Raw genomic sequence first — 13,673 nt, 5'->3', positions numbered from 1 at the left:
ATTTATGCTCTCTAAATAAGTTATTCTTTAATATAAGGATGTATAAAGAAGAAAATGAAAACTTCCCTATTGAATCATTGATATCGCTGATCATCCATTCAGGGATACATTTATTTTTTCCTTTTGTTTTAGAAAAAAATTAGAACTTCGGGAGGGAACAATTTTATTCTATTGGGTTCTATTCCACTCTACTCCATTCCATCCCATTTCATTCTACAAACATTTATTTGAACCCTCTATGTATTGGCCCTCTCCAATAAAATTGAACTTTCTCTCTAATACAAAAAGGTGACACTTGGAAGAATGACTACAGTAACACTTCAGACGAAGGCTCTATAAGAATCCATCATGTATGGTGGGTGACGTTTCTTCTCCACAGAAACTTTTGGTAACCCTACTCTCTTTATGAACATCATATTCTCTCAGTAAAATATATTTCCTTATTGATTTTTGTTTTGATTTTTACTCTGCAATACAGAAATTCATAATCTCAAGTTCTAGTGATATAAGACATATAAAAATCATGTGCGTATGAGAATCAACACATTATTGCTATGCTGCTACGATGTAGAATAAAACCCAAGAGTTTCGCACTTATTTCACATGAATTTAATGTTCCACTTATTTTCCATCTGATGCAAAGGGCTGCTTCAGCCATTTAAACATTTCTGTTCACGCCCATAATGAAGTGTGCTGTGTTTTGTAAGCAGAGTTCATAAATGAAATCACAAGTGGATGAGGGGACTTACCTCCATTGTTAAAAACACTGAATCTCCAAACAGCCAGTGTAAGATTTATTTCAGCTTTTGTTTTTGCTATCGTGCGTCTTCACCTATGGTCCCAGAGGAGCAGAACAACTTTAAAGCATAATGCAATGTAGGCATTTATAAGGCATTCCCATACAGGATATCAATCCATCTCGTGGAAAATTTAACAACAGTAGCAGATGTCAAACATACTCAAAACAAAATAAATTATCCTTCCAACTTTTTTTTTTTATATTTAAGTGCTTTTTATACTCTGTGTTTTAGAAAAACAGTTAAAGCAGCATTCTAGCTATGATCAGTCTCTCCTAAGGAAGTTTTTTTTACGAGATTGATACAGATAATGACAAACATTAGTTGTTGCCGTTAGCATAAGGCATGAGCAACACAACGATATTTATAAGCAGTTAAGACCAAGCAGTAAAAATATGACTTCCTGTGACTTGGGCAGGCTTCTGACTACAGCGGATGGCTATTTTGTAAAGTGAAACTGGTCCAAGTCTGGTAGTAGTATACTTAATGGCATGAGCATCGTAAGACCTAATTGTTTTCTAGCACAGGGTACACAGCTCAATGTCCTCTATCAATCAAAAACAAACAGTTATACTGTTTAATGGCTGTTCAATTAATGTTTATGTGCTACTTTTACATCCTGAATTATTTGACAAATAAACTTTAAGAAGTCACTTGTGAACTAAGTTTAATGGAACCTCAACTACTATTAAAAATCCCCAGGATTCTTATAGTATCTCACACTATCAGCTAGGGAGTATAGAATGTACATCTGTATAGAATGTACATCTGTACATCAAAAATCTACACTCCTGTAAGAAGGAAAGAAAAATAAAAAGTTTGGAAGGAAATGATCTATGTAGCTTGAACCTTGGCACCTTGAAATTGAAAATCAAAATAGGATTAGAATGGAAATAGCTGGGTCAGACTAACTCAAAGGTGAAACTTGTTTTATTGTATCAGAAATGCTCGGCTTTTGTATTTCAATTGCTTTCTTAACTTGTAATGCCTATTGATCTTTCTACTCTTCCTTTGTAAGACTTAGCACTTTTAAAGCACAAGTTGATTGGATGTATTAATTTAACATCCTTCCTTTGGTAGAAGATTTGAAAAATTACTGAAAATATAATTTCATTGGAAGATTGCCATTTTTGAATTTACGAGGTAAAAAAGATATCTGGCTTTTATAGTTGGTTGGATATAGTAGTATTATAGTCATCCACTGTTATTCATTCTAATATAAGAGCCCTGAGGTCTCCAAAACTAGGGCAATGAGTTAATAACATCTTTTATTGTCCCAAATTAATTGGCCATCATTAGACATAGGAAAAAGAAATAAAAGCAACCAGAACTGAGGAAAACAGAGCACATATTTCGTTTTGGAAACCAAGCATCCTTTCACACCATTCATAGTATTTACAAATACTGATATGTGTGTATGTGTGGGTATATATATATATATATATATCTCATATTAATAGAACTGTAGCCATCCTCATCCTGTCCTGCAGTTTAACATATCAACATGAGGTTCATAAACAGACAAATGAGATGTAAGTTTAAAAGATGTCAAATGTTCTTGACAACTTCCCACTAAGAACATAACTGAGAAATTACAAACTTATCATCTACCTGGTTGGTGGAAGTTTAAAGCTGACTGCTTTCGATTATAAGGCAATGAGCCTTTCATTTTTTTTAGTTTATTTTGTATTTCTTAAACAGTTTTTCATTGAAACATATGAAGTTAAATTGATTTGAATTTGATTGGTTTTGAACTATAGTTTTATTATTTGTAATAACTAAAGGTGGTTCTACATTTAGAAACATTTCAGGTGAGCAACTGACTTACTTTTAATTTTTAAACATATATTTGATACTGAAATAAGGTTTATTTGTAATGTAACTGGATATACTTTTTCTAATTTTACATATTGTTAGCCAATTATTCATATTCTAATCCATGTTTGTTTTTGAAACTACTGAGCAAATAATACATGAAATAAAAATTTGAATATGTTCCGTGGGTATCTCATAAATAAATTGATCATGAATGAAATTATAAATCCTCAATTTTACTTCCAATTAAAAATCAGTATAGTATGTCTCCCCAGTTATTTTCTAGCTTATTTTCATATGTCTAAAATTTAAATAAATATTTTAGGAAATCGAGTATTTGGAATAAGCTTTGGGTGTTATTATGTTAATATGGTATAAGATATAAATCATTAGTGTCAAATGTTGCCAGACTATTGGAAAATATTTAAGTGTTTTATGTCATACATTTTTTTTCTATTAACTTCAATATAAGAGTATGATTTGAAATGTAAGAGGAATTTCATTACTTCTAAGTAATGCTTACATTCTCCACAAAAGCAAAGTAGAAGAGAGAGTTGACAATGATAGGTAAATGTCCTATCTTGTCCTATCTAGGTAAATGTCCTATCTTGTCCTATCTCTAATTTTGGTAAATGTCCTATCTTTAATAGATGATTAGTTCAGTAGATGATATGTATTTCTAAACTTTACTGTCTAAATGTAGGAAAAAAATAAATTTTCAAATCTGCCTAATCAATAAAATTAGAGGCAGGGTGAATATATGATAAAAGAAATAGAAAATTTACACAAAAAATGTTCTAGTAAAGTCTGAAATTACAAACTTATTTATTTACATAAGTTATAGTAAAATCTGAATATCTTTTGAAGTAACAAGTGTACCCAGCATTCAAGATATCATAAAATTGATATTCTGTGCAATATAATACTATAATAGTAGTTTATTTTGTTTTTATTTTTAATCATAAGATTATTCATAGCTTATTTTTTATTCCAATAATTTGATTTTGAAATTTAATTTTGTCATAATATATAGTCATCAACAAATTAACAGACTGTTCCTTGTTCACTAATTTCTATTCTCGAATTCTGATTTCTTATCTATTTGTACATAAAGGCAATTAAGAATAAATAAAGTACTATACTTAGGAACCAATAGTCTGATAAGTTGAATAATTATATTTTGATGTTGTCTATGGTCTTATCAAGAACAAAAATATTAGTTATATCTACAAATCATTTGAGAACTGAAGTAAGTGTCATTTCTACTACTTGACAAATCTATAAAATTGACTGTAGCTACAATATATTAATGTTATCACCTAGGGTTATTTTGAGAAATGAGGTACACTTCCACTGCGATAAAATGAAGTCTAATTGGGAAATAAATAAAATAAAGCATTTATAATATATCCTCACATTTTAAAATCCAATCCAGCCTCAGAAGAGAATGAAATAATGACTAATTAAATATTATCAAATATCATTATTACATAATTTATCTTTATAAATAAATACAGACTCAAGAAATACTCTGTAGCATGTTAAAAATCTTAGTTTTTAATTATTATTATTTTGCTGTGAACACTGTAGACATAATTAAAGTCATCTCTTACTTAATCTAGACCCTACCACTGGAGGGTAGGGATAGGTGGTGGGGATCATCTCATCCCCAAATATAGGTATTTGTTTCACAATTTGCAACTTAGGCGTCACCTTTTCTTACTGCAAAAGTACATTTCCTGATCTTAGCAATTCTGCCAGACTCTGAGTGGATAGCACAGTGGAGCTATCTGACCATAGGAGTAAAAATTCAGGAACTTGTGTCAGATTTCGAAATGAGGTTTGACCTGAAAACTGAGTAAGTCCAAGACTCTCAGATATGTTGGTTTTATATTGGAAAAGGAGCTACTATATTTTCTGCACAGTGTAATACAACAGGTTAATTGTAAAACATCAAAATCTGTATTGATTTGCCTTGTATTGCTTCAACAGTGGTTTGTGACAAATAGGTATTTCTGGGTCCTTGCAATGCACTTTAGCAATAAAGGTGGACAAAGATAAATTGGAAAACAGCAAATTCTCCACATGGCTACATTCTTATGGAAGAAGCCCAAGTCTCTGAACTGCTACATGAAATTGTATAGTATAATAAATTAAATGAAGATCAACTGCTGACCTGTTTAATTTACACCCAACCTTGTGGGATCTTTTCCTCAAAAGAAGGGTTCTTGGTTGAAAATTAGAAAATTGCTGTGAATTTTCTGCCTCTTGCAAACCCAACCAAAATTAGATTTTTAAACTCACAGGACATTTGAAAATTTCAATTATCCAATAGTCAGAAAAATCCTTTTATTTTTTTTTAAGATGAAAGGACCAATATAAGTATAGAAAAATAATGGCCAAAGTTATGCTAATTCTTGTCTACTGGTAGAATAACAACCCTATTTCTTTCTTTTGAACTTCTTGTGATCATTGATGCTACAGAAATGAAATTACAATTTTGATATACTTTAAATCTAAATTAGAATGTTTCTAGCTATGTCTTAGTTAGCATAAAGCTTTTAATTATTGTGTTTCCCCGAAAATAAGACAGGGTCTTATATTTATTTTTCCTCAAGAAGACACTCTAGGGATTATTTTCAGGGATGTGTTATTTTCCCTTCAAAGCCTCAGCTTGCAGCATGGCCGGGACCTGACAGGGGGAGCCAACCTTGTTGGTGGGGCTGCCGCACCTTTCATGTCACCTCTGGAATAGTAGCTGTCGCAGATGAGAAGGGCTGCTTGTGTTTTTTACCGTTCTGGAAGAAATGCATGCGTTGAGCAGATGCACTGCGTAGCCACGCCCATCACTAGGTCTTACTTTGGGGGTAGGGCTTATATTGCACAAATGCTTAGAAATCCTGCTAGGGCTTATTTTATGGGTAGGTCTTATTTTTGGGGAAATATGGTAATTTCAATTCCATTCTTTCTCAGCTAAAATCAAGACAAAAATTATTACTTAATTTAGATTTCACAAATTTAATGTACCCTTTTATAATCATTAGGCTCTTGATTTTGACTAATTTCATATGCCTCTGAGACCAATATGCTATTTTTTTAAAGTATTTAATATTATGGCATGTCTGTAGTAAGCATGTAAATATAAACTATTAGCGTTATGAGTAAAAGTTTTTACATATAGAAAAAAATATCAATACTTTTAGTTAACTTGAAATGTGCTTTATAAATTGATGTTTAATAATTACTGCACATGAAGAATGTTGTTCATGCAACCTCGATTGATCTCTCTTCCACCATTAAACACTATTATTTACAAAAATGATAAGGTTAACTATCTAAGAGAGGATAATGTTCCAGCCCAAATCCCACCATATAGAATTCATGTGATTTTCGGATAAGTCTTTCAACCTGTGAAATTTGTTGCCTTATCTTTAAAATAAGGATAAGAAAATTTGCCCCGCTTTCTTCATATAGCTATTGTGATAACTAAATACAATATAATAATTATTATAAAATAATATTATATTATTTTGTATTAATATATTATTTTATAATTTATATTAATATATAATTTTGTAATAATGTTAACATATTATATTATATATGTATTTATTATAAAATAATAATAACTATTACATAATAATCTTAAATGTTGAAAAAAGTTATCAAGGCATACATTTATGTATATTTATGTATGTACATGTAACGTCATATAGAATATTAACATTTTACATACAAATCAATTTGATAATTTGCATAAATCATAAGCAGTACATAAGAAATATCATAAGACCAGGAAAAAATGGAGGCATGTTGATAGATAATTATTCATTTAGTTAAATTTGATGAATGCCTCCCATCAGCCTACACTAATATACTAGTTAAGATAAAAAACATTAAGCCTTTTCTTAAGATGGCTCTAACTTTTGCATTAGAAAGGTAAAGGCTGGCTTTTCTTTCCCAAAAATACTTCTTGGCCATCTTTAAAATAAGATGCTGCACTTGATGCAATTTTTCCTTATATGACAACTAGTAGTGTATTTAGCTCAACGGACTATTTGGCATTCACTGAATACTTTTTTAACTATAAATTGTTAAGAGGTCACTTTCTTTTGAACCTACTTTATTTAGTCATAGATTATCATTATTAGTGTCATTTTCAGGGTAAAGAGTTTCCTTGGGTGATATGATGAAATGGTAGAATTAATGATGGAAAATTATGTGGATTCAGTAAATTTCTCTATTATTAGTTAAAATATGCAAACACCTCAAGTCAACTCCTAAGAAAATTAATCGTCTTCTCCCACTCCTGAGGAATCAAATCAACTCATTACTTTTACTTGTTAATAATTAATCTTTTAAAATATTCTGTTAGATATTTTATAATAATCTAAATACAACAAATAAACAATAGATTCTTACTGAGAATGTTATAGTTAATGCTTTCAATGGGGTCTATTTTTTTACTTACAATATATACTATACCAAACTACAAGACTCTTAAAATATAGATTGAAGAACGGTATCTCTCAAATATCATATTTATAAAGCAATGTGGTAAAATTACTTTGGCATACCTTTGGCATTCATAGATTTAGAACTCATATATATTTTTAATATCTCCAAAAAATTCTGAGGGTACATGATATGCAGTATTTATAATTTTCTAAAAGTGCTTGTTTGAATCAGCATACACTATGGGAGGCTGGTGCAAATTCTTGTTCTCTATTCAACACTGGACACAGAAATTGTCTGTTGGTGAAAGTGAAGGCAAAGTGCAATCGTCTAAGAAAGTAATTATTTTGAGACAGATGGCAGAAGTTCCAGATGTATCCAATAGTGGAATGTTCTGTATTTTCTATAAAGGGAAAACATATTTCTAACATTATTGCTTTATGTGATAAATTGCACATGATGGCGATTTTTGAGAATTTTTATAATCTCTTAGGACATTACATGTAAAAGGTGGTCTATCTTTGGTGTTTTATGTTACTACCTCTTTCATCTCAGCACTTTTAATGGCTATTTACCAGTCTTCTAGCTACCTTCCTTTTCTTGCTAAATATATATCCCCTTATTTTCAGGTTCTCCTTCATTTTGGTATCTTATTATTAAGTATAATAAAGTATAAAATATATTTCAATAGTGGGTATAATATGATAGGGCAAGAGATAAACACTGACTATATTATTTGACATGTTGTATGTACTCCATTATTGCAAATGCTTTTTTCTTTACATTATTATTATTATTTTTGAAACAACAGTACCAAATTATTGTTTGTCTCACTTTCATCTTTAGTCCTATTTCAATTTAAAAAATATTAAAAATATATATGCAATATTATTATAAGATTCTTGTGTACAAACATCTTATAAGACTCATTATGAAGATACCCAACATATGTTTATGAATAAATATTTTTCCAACTGTGTTCTAAAGCTACATTAACTGAATATTTTAGTAGAGAATATTTTTAAAATGTTTAATCTGCAATTTGATTTGTATTATATACATATTTTTATAGGTTAAACATGTATTTACACAGTTGATACATACTACGAAGGTATTTTAAAATTGAAAAATATTTAGCTAAGGAAAAGTAACTAATTTGGGGGAGGATATTAACTAAATTTGAGGAGGATACACATATATATACCTGCATGATTTTACTTATTTAACACATTTCACAATTCTGTAAATAGGTGCTATTATTGTCACCATTTTACCTATAAGAAAATTGAAACTTGAATAGTTAAACTTTGCTCACACTCAAGAGTTTATGCTATGGATTAATTCCATAGTGTAATAATGCAACTTTACTCCTCTACACACAAGTCAAACTTAGGGAAGTAGGGAGTAGCTTATTTTTTCACAAAGAAATAAAATTCACCTCAGCTCTGAAAATTAAAGTTACATATATTAATAACCCAGATTCCCAGTTCAAATAAGTAAATAACAAACAGCTGAAAAATGAAAAAAAGGAATGAAGAAAAGGAAGACAAAGAAATTAAAGTGAATTGTAAACCAATCTATTAACAGTTATCTCTGAGGAATAGAAGTATAGATATTTTATTGTTACTTTACATATTTACATTATACACTGTACTTTTTTTTTTTTTTTACCCTGAGTGTGGATACTTCTGTAATCATAAAAAAGAAGGCAATATCAAAAAAAAGTAGAACCTCTGCAAAAAAATACTAATTCGCTGTCAATTATGCCATATTCTAAAATAATCGTTATTTGTACCCGAATGATTTACTCCCTAGAAATGAAAAAAAGTCTTTAAGAACCAATTTGTGCTTTGTTAAAGGTTGTCAATGATAAAAGGATTCCAGAGTAGTTTCTCTGATGGAATGTGATATTACTTATTGTAAAAGTTATTGCCTTATAAGAAGATATAAAGCAGCATGATTAATATTACTTTTAAATAATTATCTATAGGTCAATAAATTAATTTATATTCTTAAATCTCTAATAGGAAAGTTGAAAGAAACAATTTTAAAATTCAATTTCAATTCCATTATGAAGTATATCTTTAGGCAATATGTAAATATAATCTTCCTTGTTTTAAGGCTTTTAAATTGCCTTCATTTCAGTCACAGATTTTACGTGCTGATCTTAGTAAATTCCATAAATGAGTTTGTTTATTTCTAATTTTAAAGTTTATGTTTTGAAATAATTAAGGAAGTTGGACTAATTGGAGATGTTTGCTCATCTTTAAGCAACCCCTTATACTTTATAGATAAGAAATTAAGGTTTTTTGAACAGTAGGTTATCTGTTAATGTTAATAGTTGTTATTTTTCTGCTTTCAGTAAATGTGTTTTTTCTTCCTTTCATACTTTTTGGTTTACAATGGACACGTATCGGTTTCATCATTAAGCCAATGAACATTTCTCAATGTAGGGGCTCTGTTCAATAGATTCCATGTTGCTCCCTCCTACATAGCCATCAATTGCTGTTCTCCTTGTCTTCTCACCTCCCCATGTGCTCTTGGGAAAATGGCACAAGACAATGGAAAAGGAGGGGGTCTGATAGTATCAGAGAAGTTGAAAATGTCATGTCAAGAAAAGCAGACTATGATCTTAGAAGACAGAAAATATGGCACACCTGTGTGAGGGTGTGCAGAGAATGAGATAGAGAGGGGACATTTTCCTACTGATAGAAGTCATCCTGAGAGGCATTAAGGTGATAGAAAACCTGTGTCTAGTGGTGAGACTTGCCTCCAGAGAGTTTCTAAGAAAAGGATCCAAGCATTTCCAAATTTCTCTTAGAAATAGATCCCTCACTATATATCCAACTGTGAAGTATGAAATATGGTGGAACAGAAACTTAAAACAAAATTAGTGTTCAATAATCAGTTACTGGCTGGGGCAGGTGGCTCATGCCTGTAATCCTAGCACGCTGGGAGGCTGAGGCAGGTGGACGTTTGAGCTCAGGAGTTCAAGACTAGCCTGAGCAAGAGTGAGACCCAATCTCTACTAAAAATAGAAAGAAAATTAGCTGGACAACTAAAAAATATATAGAAAAAAATTAGCCGGGCATGGTGGTACATGCCTGTAATCCTAGCCACTCGGGAGGCTGAGGCAGGAGGATCGCTTGAGCCCAGGAGTTTGAGGTTGCAGTGAGCTGGGCTGATGCCATGGCACTCTAGTCTGGGCAACAGAGTGAGACTCTGTCTCAAAAAATAAATACATAAATAAATAAAATAACCAGTTACCAGTTTTTAATGTGATTCATTCTGTATTTTTTTTTTTTTTTTGTAAAGAAAGATAAGCTGGCTGGTTAAGATATCCAATGGTGTATGAATCAGACAACTTCCTCTCCAGTTCTCTCCATTCCTCTCATAATAAAATATAAGACACTGAGATGTAAAACACATATCAAGTAGATTGACCTCTCCCATACACACTGTAAATAATCTCGCAAGTATCAATTCATATATTCTACGTAAAGATACTAATAAATTAATTTTTGTGATGAATATGGAAGACTGGTATTGTCAGTGAGCTAGAACAGCTATTTTGTTGTTAAGTCAAATACTTAACAGGAAACTAGAATGTCCAGACAAATGCTACGCATTATATTGGCAAAAGGAAATGCCTTCAAAAATTATTTAACATTGAATGGTACCTTCACTTATGTTCTTAACATATGATTGCATGGCTTATACAAAGATATATCTGGTTTGAAATTGACCCTTATTCTTTAAAGCAGAGTTCTGATCTATATAGATTGCAGAATAAAAGCTTGAAATTGCTTTCATGCTTATTTAATCATGTGAGTGTTTTTTTTAAATGTCAAAAAGGAATTTAGATTATAAATGAATTCATTTGTTCTACCAATGACTGTGGTCATGCTTCGTGACAAGCGTGGGAAACTCTGATCTACATTTTTATGATGCAATCAGAATGATTAATTTGGGGAAAGATCAAAGTAAAGATGTACTTCAAGTTAAAATATTTAATCAATCTTTTTTTTAAGTCAATATTTATCATATTGCTACAGAACAGAAATTATCTTAAGGCTATCTGAGACTTTTGATTTCTCTTTTCAATCAAGTTTATTAAAAGATGGGAATCTCCATAGCATTTTGGAAAATGTGTGGGTTATCAAACTTTGTTTTAAAATTGGCTTTGCTGGATATTAATAGTGGTGACATTATTTCCTCTTCTGTAAAATGAGGTTAATTGTACTTCTTCTGCATCTTTATTGAAAGGATTACAGATGGTTTATATAAGTTTTTGCATGAAAATTCTAGTACCTTGCTTGCCACATAAGCTAAAAAAACATATTTCATTATTATTACTGTTATTAATATACCCCCATATCAATCATAAATCATGCAATCAATTTAATAAACTACCATGCAATTGGATATTTTCAATCATTTACTATATGATTTTTTTTGCAGTAAAAATTAAACCTTCCCGTGGAAACTGCACACACAGCAATTGGACGAGTTTTTAGTAACAGAATCCTTGATACTGAAACTTGATACTCAGGTAACTCAGATATGTGATTATTATTCTCTATTCCCTTTAGAAACAAAACAAAATAACCCTACAAACTTCTATGTTCCATGAACCAAGACATGGCAATAGAGAGAGAATGCTATAGTCAAAGAGTTACATATTTTAAAATTTAATTTTTTTGATACATAATAAATGTACATATTTTCAGGATACAAGCAAAGATTTGATACATTCATATAAAGATCTAATTAATGTAATTGGGATATCCATCACCTTAAATATTTGTCTTTTTACTAGAAACATTTGAGTTATTTTCTTCTAGAATTTTGAATAATAGATTGTTGTAAACTATAGTCATCCTACTGATCTATCAAACACTAAGGCTTATTTCTTCTATCTAAGTGTATATTTGTACCCATTAATCAACCTTAAAGAGTTACATATTTAAAGGGCATTTGTGGTTTTCACAATATTATCCTATATATTTTCAAGTGAAGAACTAAAGGAATAAGAGCAATATTTTAATAATTTAGTTTAACAAATCATTTCCTTTCTAATAATTCTTGAAAACCTTTCATATGTCATTTCATGCCAATTTTATTTAAAGACTGTTAGTAGTTCAATTCTTATTAAGCTAAATGGCCATAGGTCCATTAATACTATATATTGAAAGTGAAAGTTGTCTAAATGGTGCAAATAAGACCTCAAAGCACTCTGGCTTCTTAAGTGGCATCAAACTGATTCTGATTCAATAAAGCTTGATTTTAGTAAAACTTCTTGTTGGACAAATTAGCAAGCGCAAAGACTTTCTTACTTATTACCTTTATTATTACTATTGAAAATACTTTGTTTAGGGCCCAAGCTAGCTGTCTTTGGTGTTTTAGTGGGGTCCCAGTTGTTATAGGATCATCAGTATACCAGGAGTTACAGTCTCATCTGAAAAAAATGTATGGAACATGCATACAGATAACTTCAAAATACACTTAGACAGACTGCAGTATAATTTAAAACCTTAATTTGCCATGCAAGTTTGTATCACTTGCATGAGGTCAATGTCAGGAATGTTTGCCAACTTTGGGAGTCCCTTTCTGGGACCCAGGTGGAACCCAACATTGTTTTCTGATACCAACAAGAGAAGGCATCTTCTGACTGTGCACATTTACTAATTAGGACCACTTGCTGAATGGTTTTCATTTTAATAAACGTTACAACCAAGAGGCCACTAATTTAGGGAAATTATCATTTCTTGGAGAAAACTAGCATATTCATTTTTGATTATTTTAAGAGGCAGGCAAGTTATGGCTTGACTGTCAATGACTCTACTATGTACACATATATAATTACCTTAACTTGATTTCAAACTCAAGTCTCCATTCTGCTAGGTGGATAAAAATAATCTCAGCCAATTCACATTAATTTGGATCAGCGATTTCTCCGTCAACTCCAGGATTTGTTTTTATCCCGTCTCTTTTTCCTGGGTTGGATTTAAGTTCTGGAGATGCCTGGAGCAGCTAGTCTTCTTACCTTTCCATGCTGTTGAGTCCACTGATACAATCGGCATCTTGGCCAGTATTGGTTTACGCAGAAGCTACTGCCCGCTCCCTACCTTCCTGGGGAGGGATTGTGTGTGGGTCTCGCTGCCATACCTGCTTCATTCCTGGCAGTATGGGGAAACATTCTAATAGCCACTCCTGCAGGATTGCACCCGGCACAGACAGGCGTGGGCAAGTCTGTGAGGCTCGCTGCCTCCCCAGGCTCCACTTGAGTCAAAGCTCCTCTTTGTGTTCCAAAGCTATCTGAGGCCTTTATCGGATAAATGACATGGCATATGCACTCTGGGAGGCCGAGGCGGGCGGATTGCTCGAGGTCAGAAGTTCGAAACCAGCATGAGCAAGAGAGAGACCCTGTCTCTACTATAAATAGAAAGAAATTAATTGGTCAACTAATATACATAGAAAAAATTAGCCGGGCATGGTGGCTCATGCCTGTAGTTCCAGCTACTCGGGAGGCTGAGGCAGCAGGATGGCTTGAGCCCAGGAGATTGAGGTTGCTGTGAGCTAGGCTGACGCCACAGCACTCACTCT

Source organism: Microcebus murinus, chromosome 5, assembly GCF_040939455.1.
Source record: "Microcebus murinus isolate Inina chromosome 5, M.murinus_Inina_mat1.0, whole genome shotgun sequence".
In the NCBI taxonomy this organism is placed as follows: domain Eukaryota; kingdom Metazoa; phylum Chordata; class Mammalia; order Primates; family Cheirogaleidae; genus Microcebus; species Microcebus murinus.
Note: the sequence above shows the minus strand (reverse complement) of the source record.